The following is a 12,931-nucleotide window of genomic DNA, read 5'->3' as shown; positions in this document are numbered from 1 at the left end:
GACCGTTAAATTAATTACTCCTACTCATTGGAATATCTGACATTTGCATGGTTTTATAAGAATCTAATTAATATGTATTCCCAGACCAATAATTTGAATGACCTACAGTATGTGGCAATTATAATCGAATATCACTCTATTTAATGTTTATTTTCTCTTTTGTTATTTAGCAACTCCTCTGGAATTTGCAATATAAAGATAAAAATCTTTTTGGATAGTATAAATGAGTCTATGGACTTTACAGCAGCTTCGCATCAAAAGCTATTTCTTGCATTTGTTCATTTTTCTTCATTTGACAAAGGCTGTGCTTTAACATGATCTTAAAGTTTATTCATCGGTATTTTTGTTTACCTTAATATAAATTATATATTTCAACTTCTGTCTCTTTTGCAGTAGAGATAATATTCACGTTTATAAAACTTCCATAAATTAACATTCTGTCATTTCTTTCTCTGTGCCTCAGTATCATTGGACATATACTTCTATTATATAATTGTTATGCTGCATTTTACCTGTTTGTTCATAAATTTCTCTTTCAACCTTAGCTACAAATTGGAACCAGATGAGAAGCTTTAAAAATGTTGAGAAGTAGACTCCCTTCTAATCCAGGATTCTGATTTAATTGGTTTTATCTGAGCACCAGTAATTTGCAAAACTCTTCGGTGATGCTTATGTATGGCCAAGTTGAGAATTACTGCTCTTGACTATAAGATTCCCAAGGATGGAAGTCATAGCTTATTCATCCTTGTATTTGCTTAACACAGTGCCTGCCAAATGCATTTAATTTCAGAACACATATTACTAGATATTGTAAAGTAATAAAAACCCAATCATGCAGTAACTTCACAAAGGTATTCCAAATCTTTTGGAAGAGTCAGTTTTTTGCTATTCTCAAGACTTTAGGTTTTCCCTTCAGCAATTTTGATTCTTTCTTAGGATTAAAATTTTTTGTTTTTTTTCTTTCATGCACAAAAGAAAATCAGGAAAAAATATGATATCAGGTTACCTACAATAACAAAAACTAAATACCGTGATTAATTTCTCCCGTTAAAAAAAAGTCATCTGGCCTCTCCCGTTTTAATGTGATCTCACTTAACTCCTTATTCTTTCAGTATTTACTTTACAATTAAGTAAATTACATTCCAAAATGTCATGCACACGAGATTGGTCTGCTTTAAAAATAATTTCTTCTATGTACAAGTATTTTAAACCAAACCCACATCTGAACATGTTTAGTGGTTCTCAACCAGGTACACCAGGCAATGTCAGGGGACATGTTTTGGTTGTCACAACTTGAGGGAAAAGAAGGGTTACTGGCATCTAGTGGGCAGAGGCCAGGGATGCTGCTAAGCATCCCACAATGCACAAGACAGCCACCACAACAAACAATCATTGGCCCAAAGTGGCAATAGTATTGTGGTTGAGAAACAAAAGCAAATTAAATACAAATGTTGGGGCCGGCCCCCTGGTTGAGTGGTTAAGTTAACACGCTCCACTGCTGTGGCCCAGGGTTTCGCTGGTTTGGATCCTGGGCTCACATCAGGCCAGGTTGAGGCAGCGTCCCACATGCCACAACTAGAAGAACCTACAGCTAAGAGATACAACTGTGTATGGGGGGGTTTGTGGAGATAAAGCAAAAAAAAAAAAAAAAAAAAAGGATTGGCAACAGTTGATAGCTCAGGTGCCAATCTTTAAAAAATAAATTAAATACAAATGTAAAGTAAAATAAATATTTTTAAATAAATTGTATTATTTTTCCACAGTTTCCTTTCATTCTAAGAAAAAGATCAATGAAATGACCAAAGTTTATGCTTGGGGGAAGTACTGATTTCTTAAGGTATCAGAAATAAGAAATCATAGTGTTCTACAGAAATGGAACTATGGAAATATTTCATGAATTTCCACGATTGAAATAAAAATCACTAGTGGCTTCACGTTTCACTCTAGTGAAATGTAAATTTCAAGGCCAGACTTGCTCTGGATATGTGGTGATGTTTGTCATCATTCTGCCTTCTTCTATTTGGTACACCTTCTATTTTCAACATAGTACATTTCCCCCAGGTACTCCTTCCTTTTTAAATCTTTACTTCATTGTCCTAATGCCCCTTTCGGCCTCCTTCATTGCCCTGAGATTGGAACCTTCCACCGGTTCATCTATCATTTATCAATTTTCTAGCCATAGCCAAAAAGCCTCCCATCAGAATTTAATGCTTCAGATGATTTCTCTGTAGTGGATGTTGTGGTGTGCCACCCATATCCACCTCTCAAATGGAGGCACTTATTCCACCAGCTTCTAAGACTGTTGACTACTGAGTGTTCATAGCTGCCTCTCTCTGTGGGAATTGCTTTTTCTGGGGGCAACCTGCTTGGAATGAATAGCAAATGAGAGGCTACAAAAGCCCAGCTCTTTTGCACCAACTTGGGACAATTCTTGAAGGCTTTTTCCAGTTCTAGGACTCCACGTGGGATTGGTGTTGGCTAACGCCTATATTATAACTTAACACAGTTCAGCTTCTCCCTTTGCCCAATACTGGCACTCTCACTTCTTTACATGTATTCCTGAGAGCATCCCCAGTAAAATTCTGCTTATAAATCTCAATCTCAGAGTGTATTTCCAGAAAAATTGACCTAAGATGATGATACTCTAAAACGGGATTTGAGAACCGGATCATCCTTTAGTTTGTTGGTACTGAGAACTCATCACCAGTGATAAGTGGAGTATTGGTACTTCCCAACAAGGTATAGGGTAAATTGTTAAAATTTCCTTTGGTGGTAAACAGACATTAAATAACAGTGGAAGGGAAAGCAATGGTCAGTGCAATACTTCAGATGTTTGAGAAAAACAGATAAAATATTAATTGTAAGGGCTTTGAAGTTGGAAGGATTTTGCTAAGTGCATTAGATAAGGATAATAATAGACTGAAGATGATTATTGACAATGTAAAACAAAGTGTGAATTTCAAAGAAGTACCTTGGTAGCATATAGAGATATAGCCATTCTCGGTGGCCAGAAGGTAGAAGAAGCCAAGCATCAGGCCCGGCACTTACTAAAATGGATCTCTAGAGAAGGTCCAATTCTCAATCCCCGCACCTCTGCTACACCAAGATTAGAGAACTGATTTGGAAAAAGTGGGACTCTGAGACTTGGAATCATTACATCTGGGTTGGTGCACTCAAAAATTTTGAAATGCCAGATTCTGGACTTGGAGATGTGGCTTACTATCCCTATTAAAATCTAACTTTCCTCTCTTGGTGAAAACAATGCAGGCATTCTGCTTTGTATTCCAATATAAACTTTCTTCAGGATCTACCACATTCTCTCCCCCTGACCAACAGACCACTAATAGTATACCATCCAGAGAAATGCTGGTAGCTGCAAGTTCTAGCCAACGAGTACTGACAACAGCCTAGAGTGTATATATGGGACTGGATATTAAGGGTGATGGATTAAGGGGGATGGAGTACAAAGTTGGGTAAGAGAGAATTTATCCATAAAAGAGCATTCTTCCTTGATATAGCATTTAACATCCTGGTAAGGACTTGGAGAGCTGATACTAATATGTTACCAGACGTCTCTTGGAAGGTTAAACAAAGCAATGGGCCACACAAAGTGAAATACAAACACTGAATGCCATAGCAAACACTGGAGGAAGAAATTGAAAGACTCCAAGAAGTGAGAATACTAATATGGATATACCGTCAGGCCAGAAACTCACCAACTATCTAACTGGGTAAAGGAGAGGTCCGATCCCAAATGAGGAAAGTCCATGTTGTACCATGGCAAGTCTATGAGAAAATGATCTTTCTGTCTTCCCACAAAGGGATTTATGACCTCATGCTTAGATAACTGTGTGTTACGGAAAAAGGAATACTCAAACATTTCAAGCACTATTGGACACAGAGTCTAAGCTGACATTAATACTCAAGGGCATGAAGCATCACCATGGCTTCCATGTTAGAGTAGAGGTATATAAGGGCCAGGTAGTAAACCCAGGTCCAGCTTGCAATGGGCCTACTTTGTGCATAGACCCCCTTATTTCCCTGGTCTCTAAAGGTACGATAGAAATTGATATGCCTGCTTCACCTGTGGGATAAGAGCTATAAGGGTGGAGAAGGCACAGGGGAAGCCTCTGAAACTGCCACCCACTTCCTACAAACATATTAAAACAAAAAAGGTTGCATCTTGGGTGCAATTTGAGATTAATACCACCTTTAATGACTTAAAGAATACAGGAATAGTAGCCCATATCACATCACTGTTTAACTCAAGAGTCAATCTCTTTCTTAACAAAAAATAATTAAAATTAGTGGAGGAAAGTGGACTACTGCAAACATAACCAAGTGGTGCCCCAGTTGAGGCTGCTGTTCTGAATATGATATCTTTGCTAGAGGCAATTGACACAACTGGGGTACAAAATGTGTGACCATTGATCTGGCATATGCACTTGTTTCCATCACTATGAGAAAGGAGGATCAAAAGCAATTCACATTTACGTAGGAGAGACAGCAGTGTACATTTTCAGCTTTGCTTAGGGCTAAGCTAATGCTACACCTAGTCTACTATATCAATGAAATCAGGTTAATCGGACTGGATAACAAGAAGTGGCAAATACATTAGAGGCCTTGATGTGGCACATGTACACCTAGGGGCTGGGAGATGAGCCTCAAAGCTGCAGTAGTTCCATCGGCTATGGAATGAGTAGACATATCCTCCAAAGAAAAGGACAAATGACTATATCCTCTATCTTCCACCAGTAAGAAGGAAGCACAATATTCAGTAGAACTTTTTGGATTCTGGCAACAACACAATGCACAGCTACAAGTATTCCTTTTACCCTTTTACCTGGTCATTTTACCCTACATGGAGGGGAGTCACATTTGAATTGGATCCAGAACAGAAAAGAACTCTTCAACAAGTTGACACTAAAGTGTAAGCCCATTGCTTGGGCCATATAGCTTGGCAGACCCTGGAGGTAACTGTAATGAGAAAATTACCATGTAGTGTTGATAGAAGTCCCGACATAAAATTACAAATTTTAAGACCCAGGGTTCTTGAGAGGAAATATGCCATCTATAAGGGAGAACGATGCACCACTTGAAAAACAGACCTCAGCCTATACCAAGTCTTGGCAGCAATTGAGTAGCTGATCATGAGATATCACATGACCATGCGGCCAGGGCTATACAACATGAGCTGGATTCTCATACCAAAAAGTGAGAAGATGGAAGTGTTATAGCCAGGATCAGGCATAAAAAGGGCCAGAAGGCAAAAATAAGCTGCATAAGCAGGTGGCCCAGACCCTCAAATCAAGCCCCACTGTTGCTCCAGTGCTTTGCATTCAGCTCACATCTAAGACCATATGGTGGACAACCCTTTTGACTGACTGACAAAGGACAAAATAGTCCCAAGATATGTTGACTTGATATGTTAATACAAGCTGAAAACAGAGTACTGTGGTGTTCAGGCTCCAGACAGGAGCTGCTCTGAAACAAAGTGGTGAGGGGTAATCTTTTCAGTAGATGGAGCTTTGGATGATCTACCTAATCATCTACTTTGTGTGGAAGAAATGGCTCGAGATAAGAATACACATAGAATCAGTGGCAATGCTGAATGTTTTGACTAGTTCGTCAGAGCCTGGAAGGAAAAATATTGGAAGATTGGAGACAAGATCTGAAGAAAAGGCATGTGGATGGATCCATGGGAGTGAATACAAATGTAAAAATCTTTGTATTACATATTTATGCTCGCCAGAAGGCATTCAAAGGAAGAGCACTAAAAATTAACCACATAAGCGGATGACTCAGCCAGCCTCTATCACTGGCTAGCACAATGGTCTCGCAAGTAGAGTAGCTATAGTGGTAGGAATAGAGGCCATGCATTGGCTCAACACTTGGGCTTCGACTCACCAAGCCTGATCTGGGCATGGTGTCCAAATTCCAGCAACAGAGACAAACTCTGAGCCCCCTTGACAACACCATCCCCTGAGGGGATGAAATTACTATTTGGCTGTAAATGGTAATCTGTAGCAGAAGGGCCAATAACTAATCTTGAGAAGGATTGCACATACTCGGGGTATGGATTTTCTTTTCCCACCTCAGCCAACACCACTAGCCAAGGGCTTAGACAGTGCTTGATTTCACTGACACAGGATACTGCATAAAATTGCTTAGGACTAAGAAGTCCACTTCACATCAAGGAGGTGCAGCAGTGGACATGTGATTCTGGCTCTAGCATATTCCACACCACCAGAATCTGCTAGCCTAAAAGTCATAAATCAGTTTTTAGAGGATACAGTAAGAAGGGCCAGCTTGAAGATGTTGCCCTCTGAGGATGGGACAGTTCTAGATGGTCCTTAAATTTTCCCCAACATGTAAAATACATAGACTCAGAGCCCAATTTACCATCATCCCCAGGGTCCCACTTAGGGAATCTTTGCTTTTTTGCCCCTGCATATTTAGGTTCTGAGAATCTAGAGCGGCAAAGTCCAATAGAAATTTCTGCAATGACGGATATGTTCAATATTCATGCTGTCCAACACACATGTGACTATTGAGCATTTCAAAGTGGCTAGTGTGACTGAAGAACTCAATTTTCTATTCTATTTAATTTTAATTAATTTAAAGGTAAATTTGTATAGCCACATGTTTCTTGCTGGCTACAATATTGGACAGTTCAAGTCTGGAGGACCTAATTCCCAAAGGGAAATGCTTTCTGCAGAAAACACAGCAAGCATCCCAAAGAACATTTAAATTTAATCTCTGACTGCTGCTCAGTTATTTTCAGCTTGCCATGCCAATTTTTGACAGTACATGAACAATTTCAGCAGCCAGGGTCTAAGAAGGCATAGGGAGATGGACTCAGAACTTTCAGAGATTATATTCAGGGTTACTTCAGCACATAAACTACTTGGACTAGCGGAGATAATTAGCGGAAAGTAAGGATAACCTAGAACGAGTGGTAGAGGAGAGAGATGAAAATTATCACTTACAGCCTGAGAACAGCTCAAGTAATGATAGAGATATAGAGTGCTGAAGTTCTTCCAAATAACCTTCCTTTTGTAGATTTTTCCAGAAACAACATCAAATAGAATCAAGGAGTTGTTCTCAGAGAACTTTCTATAATAAGTAATTGGATACATAGTAAATGAACTTTAGGGTGGACCACCCAGATACCCCTTTCAGGAACAAAGCATTCATTTTCTCACATGAACAGGCTGTTTGCTACTTAAAGACTCACAACTTTACCCCTTCCAGAGAGGGAGCTGCTTTGCCCAAAGTTATGCCCCCTCTCTGGGACCAGCCCCATCCAATGTTTATTTGATGAGGGGTACAAAAGGTCTCTTCCTTTGCCTTTAGTTGGGACAAAACATGAAGGGCCATCCCAGCTTCAGGACTCCCGGTGGAATTAGCCAAGATCTCTTTTGTAATAACGCTGCTGTTCAATGTCTGCCTCTGCACAATTCCATTTCCCTTCGTCTTTACAGCTCTTGTTCGTGAGTATACTCTCCAATAAACTTTGTCCAGTAATCTCAGAGTTTCTTTCTGGGGACCCTAACCTAAAATCCTAAAACTCTTGCTTTATCATCTACTCCATGAAGCTCTCCTTGCTTCAGATTTCTTCTCATTTATATGAAAGTTGACACTTCTCAGGCTATCTTGGTCCCTTAGAATGACATCACCTGTGATGTATTTAGAGTTCTCATTTTTTTCCTATCCCATAGCCCCTTCCCTACTCCTATAATCAGTTTCTGATTGGGGAATTCCAGCCCAGACCAACGTTCTTGCTTGCTTGGGGTTAAACACTAGACACATTGCTAAAAAGAGGGAGCAGGGTGTCGGCCCCATAGCTGAGTGGTTAAAGTTCTGCATGGTCCACTTCCATGGTCCTGATTTGCAGGTTCAGATCCTGGACGTGGACATACTTTACTCATCAGCCAGGTTGTGGAGGCATCCCACATACAAAATAGAGGAAGATTGGCAATTGATGTTAGCTCAGGGCAAATCTTCCTCACCAAAATAAATAAATAAAAATTTTAAAATAAATAAAAGGAGGGAAAACACGTAGGTGATTGACAGGGCTGTCAGCTGAGTGTTTCACATCCACCCTATGCCTAAATATGTTTTATAATGTCTGCATTCTCCTAGCCTTCAAACCATACCATTATTTCTCCTGGCTTCTGGTTTCACTTCCTTCATTTCTGTGTATAGTAACATTTTCCTTGTTGACGTGGTTTTGTAGTTCAGATAGCCATTTGTACCATCCCAGCTTGAAGAGGTTTGTTTCAAGTGTGTTTGCTTTGTAAATGTGCATAGTCTTCTTTCACAGATTCATCTATATAAAAATAGGTTGGCAGCTGGTATGACCGAATATCATCTAGTCAAAATGCCCTTCAACTCGCTTGTGAGAAAGAGTCTTATTTGAGGACTGGTACTTGTTTAAGAGCAGAAATCTATTAAATTGCCTTGGACCTGCCTTTTGACACTAACTTACCAAGCAGATAATTAAATATGACATTTTGCTTTGCTTTCATTCTTTCACCTGGATTGGACTTTGACCTTACAATGCCTCTATCCGGTCTGCAGCAGATCTTTTGAAGGTTTGGGTCAACGAAACCACTGATTTGTGAGTTATACAATGTATAATTTACAATTTAGTTTAAAGTAATACTTAACCTACAAAGTGATTTATAAAATCTTTTTGTCGTTACACCATATATGTGAAGTAGACACATATGTACAACATATATGTAAAATTTTCTTAGATTGTTTTTCCCCTAGATTCTTTTTTCTCTTACTTGTCTCTATCCTCACCTTTATTTCCATCCATACTTGGATATAATTGGTCTGGGAATTTTGCCTTAGAGAAGTGATACTACATTGTAGAAAATAAAAAGAAGAATAATAGAAACATTTTGAAACTTCCTGGCTTCAAAGACCTAAATCCAATTAAAAAATGTATCCTTTGTGATTCATAGGCAAATATTACCATCAAAGGGTGTTTCTGGGGTAAAAACTGAAAGAAAAGAGAGAAAGGTCTTTCCCCAGGAGAGGAAAAATATATTCCCCTAGATTTGGAGGAAAGTGTAATGGAATGGGAATCAGTGAACGACTGATGATAGTTCTGAATTCCAGAGGAAACTGTACTGTGCTCTATTTTCTGGGCAGAGTTCTCAGTGAGGTGACAAGACTATAAAGAGATTGAGAGTATCCCAGTGCAGAAAGAACCTGAAAATTCTTTTCCAGGTAGAACTTTAGGAAGGCAGCCAGCTCTCAGAGACAGAATGATAACTACCGCTTCTAGGAGAGAGCCTGGCAGAGATTAATGTCCTAAATGACTGGCAGAAGTAGCAGATATCTGTGCATCCCCCAAGTGTAGACCTGAAATAACAGGACAAAATGCACGATTGAAGAATCCAAGTAGACAGGAATGAGGGAGCTATCACCGGTAGCCTGGTGGACTGACGGCAATAAGAAGCAATGGGACAGTGTGTTCCTCAGCATACGTTTTCATATGGACAAATGACTCCCTGCAATCTTTGGCTCTTTAGAGGCTTAGAATAGAAATTAAGGTACACCTTGTTAAAAGAAAAAAGTGAGTTATTATGCTTTTTGATATCTGAGATTCTGGATGAAAAATTATAACTGTTGTAATTCTTTTCAGAGACCTGAGACTGTCAGGGACAAATAATTTTCCCAAGGTCGTAGGAGTAATGGTGGTAGAGAAGGAAGAAGCATTCAGGCTTTTCAGCTTCAAACTAATATAATTTCTCTCCTGCTTCCATCGCCAACACATGTTTACTTTAAAAAGTAACTTTGGCCCCAAAACCCATAACGGGAGTAAACTCATGAGAAAAACATGGGACAAATATGAATTGATAGCCATTCTACAAAAGACCCAACCTGTACTCCTCAAAGATACAAGCTTTCAGTAATAAGATAAAGAAGTACTAGGGATGTAATGTACAACATGATTAAGTTAACACTGCTGAACAATATGTAAGATAGTTGTTCAGAGAGGAGATCCTGGAAAGTTCTCATCACAGGGAGAAATTGTTTTTCTTTTCTTTTTCTTGTATCTATGTGAGATGATGTATATTAACTAAACCTATTGTGGTAATCATTTCACAATACATGTACATCAAACCATCATGCTGTATACCTTAAACTTATACCTTGACGTACGTAAGTTATTTCTCAGTGAAACTGAAAAAAGAAAAAAAGGCTTAAGAACAGAAACAAACAAGCAAAAAAACAAAAGGCTGACAAACTGTCACAGCCGAGCCAAAATGAGCCTATGGAAACACAATGACTGAATGTAATGTGCTATCCCAGATGAGGTCCTGGATGAGAAAAAGGACATTAGGCAAAACTAAAGAACTTGAGTAGAACATGGACTTTAGTCAATAATAATGTATCAATATTGGTTCATTAATTGTGACAGATGTACCATGCTAATGAAAGATAATAATAATAGGGGAAACTGGGTTTATGAGAATGCTGTGCTATCTTGAAACTTTTCTGTAAATCTAAACCTACTCTAAAATTGAAAGTTTATTTAAAACAGAAGGAATAAAAAGTAACTTTGGGTATACCCACATTAGAAACTTGCATTTGTTTTAACGAGATCATGCTCCAGCTTCCGTGTCAGAAATACTACTTCCTGAGAATAACAGTACATCTTTATTCCATTTTTCAATAATCTTTGTTTCTTTTTTTTCAATTCTAGTTCGGTTTGATTCAATGTGCTTTCAATTTTCATTGTTTATTCTTGATATTTCTGTTCACCTCATAAACCCAGAATACGCTAGTATAAATAGAGGGAGATGACTAACCAGATCCACAGATAGAAATATATCACAGACACAGAAACACACAGTTATACTCATACACATGCAGATAAACACACACCTAGCACCTTAGTTCTCAGAATCAGAAAAGTACATGGCTGAAAAATCTTGAGTATGGATATTTATTGTCGTTTACTGTGAGGTTTTTATGCATTACTTAGTATTTTCTAAATTTAGTTTTCTTATCTGAAAATGGGGTTAATAAAACCTATATGGTAAAGATAGTGTTTAAATTAGTGATAATATGCCAGCAGAATGTCTGACCCATAACAGGTGCTCTATTTTTTTATGGGCTGCTGAAAATCTAGTGGCCAAGCTCAAATTCATGGTTTCTGGTCAACTAGAATGCTTCATCCTATTCCTCTGCCCACCCCTCTTTAGGCCTTCCTGATGGCAGGTATATTATTTTTCCTACTTATGGAGTTCTTACACAGACAGTCCCCAACTTATGATGGTTTGACTTACGGTTTTTACAATGATGAGAAAGCAAGACACATTCAGTAGAAACCATACTTTGACTTTCGAAGTTTTATCTTTTCCTGGGCTAGTGATATGCAGTACGATCCTCTCTCGTGATGCTGGGCAGCGGTATCGACCACAGCTCCCAGGTAGCCATGCGATCACGAAGGTAAACAACCGATACACTTACAACCATTCTGTACCCAGACAACTGTTCTGTTTTGCACTTTCAGTACAGTATTCAATAAACTACATGAGCTATTCAACACTTTATCAGAAGATAGGCTTTGTGTGAGATGAGTTTGCCCAACTGTAGCCAAATGTAAGTGTTCTGAGCATGTTTAAGGTAGGCTAGGCTAAGCCATGATGTTCAGTAAGATAGGTGTATTAATTGCATTTCTGACTTACGATATTTTCAACTTACAGTGGGTTTATCGGGATGTAACCTCATGGTAAGTCGAGAAGATCTGTGTATGTGAATTATATAGGTGTATGTCTGATGAACTGATACCTATGCACTGTGAAGTAACAGCTGCAGGCAGAAGATGAAATGGGGAGCTGAGAAACATGGGGTCAGAGAAGTGTGTCTTTGACTCAGTAATGAAGACAAAAAACAGGACCATGTCTATTTGCAACTTAGCGGTCATAGGAACTTGGAGACCCAGTGCAAAACTTACAGTTGGAGAGAAAACACGTCAGGTATAGATAGATGTCCTTATTAACAACAGCTCTCTAAAAGTGGCTTGGATTCTATGGGACTGAGGATTAGAGCTGATTCTCTCATGTGCACTTTCTTGGTTCTTCAGAGGCTCCATTCTGGGTGCCTTTAAATTCAGCTTCCTTGATGTGGGCAACGCCTCCCTTTAAGCTGGCTGCTCTTCATCTCTGCCAAGGCTCTGCATCCCAGCAATACAACTCACAACATCTTTTTCTCTGGGTCTATTGTCCATGGTATCTTGCCCTACTGGACAGTATACCAACATTCCCATTGGGATTCCCATCTGTTCCTTGGAGATTCATGTACTTTGTCTTTTGGATGGGCATGAATTACCTTCACTGACTCTGCTCTATGCCATAAGATGCTTTATTGTCCTAGGCAAAAATCAGGAACTAATATCCTAGGGCCCTGACTGGGGGATCATAGTCCTTATTCTCCTCATGGTCTTCCTGAAGCTCCTCTTACTGGGCATGCGGAGAAAGGCAGGAACGGACAAACCAATGCACCCAGAGGGAAAGTCTGAAATGAAGCTTACATCACATCAGTTGTTCTCTGAAGAAATGCTCTACAGGGGCTGGCCCGGTGGCACAGAGGTTAAGTTCATGAGCTCCTTTTTGGCAGCCTGGGGTTCACCAGTTGGGATCCCAGGCATGGACCTAGGCACCGCTGCTCAAGCCATGCTGTGGCAGGGGTCCCACATATAAAATAGGGGAAGATGGGCACAGATGTTAGCTCACAGCCAATCTTCCTCAGCAAAAAGAGGAGGATTGGCAGTGGATATTAGCTCAGGGCTAATCTTCTTCTTCAAAAACAAAAAGCTTTATAAACCTACGCTCTTCCCAAGGTCTACTCTCTTGACCCTTTTCATCCCTCAGTATGAGAGAGGTCCTGAGTCAGCTAAGGGTTT

Source organism: Equus przewalskii, chromosome 17, assembly GCF_037783145.1.
Source record: "Equus przewalskii isolate Varuska chromosome 17, EquPr2, whole genome shotgun sequence".
NCBI classification, from domain to species: Eukaryota; Metazoa; Chordata; class Mammalia; order Perissodactyla; family Equidae; genus Equus; species Equus przewalskii.
The sequence above is the reverse complement of the archived record's forward strand: the minus strand, read 5'-3'. Positions refer to the sequence as shown.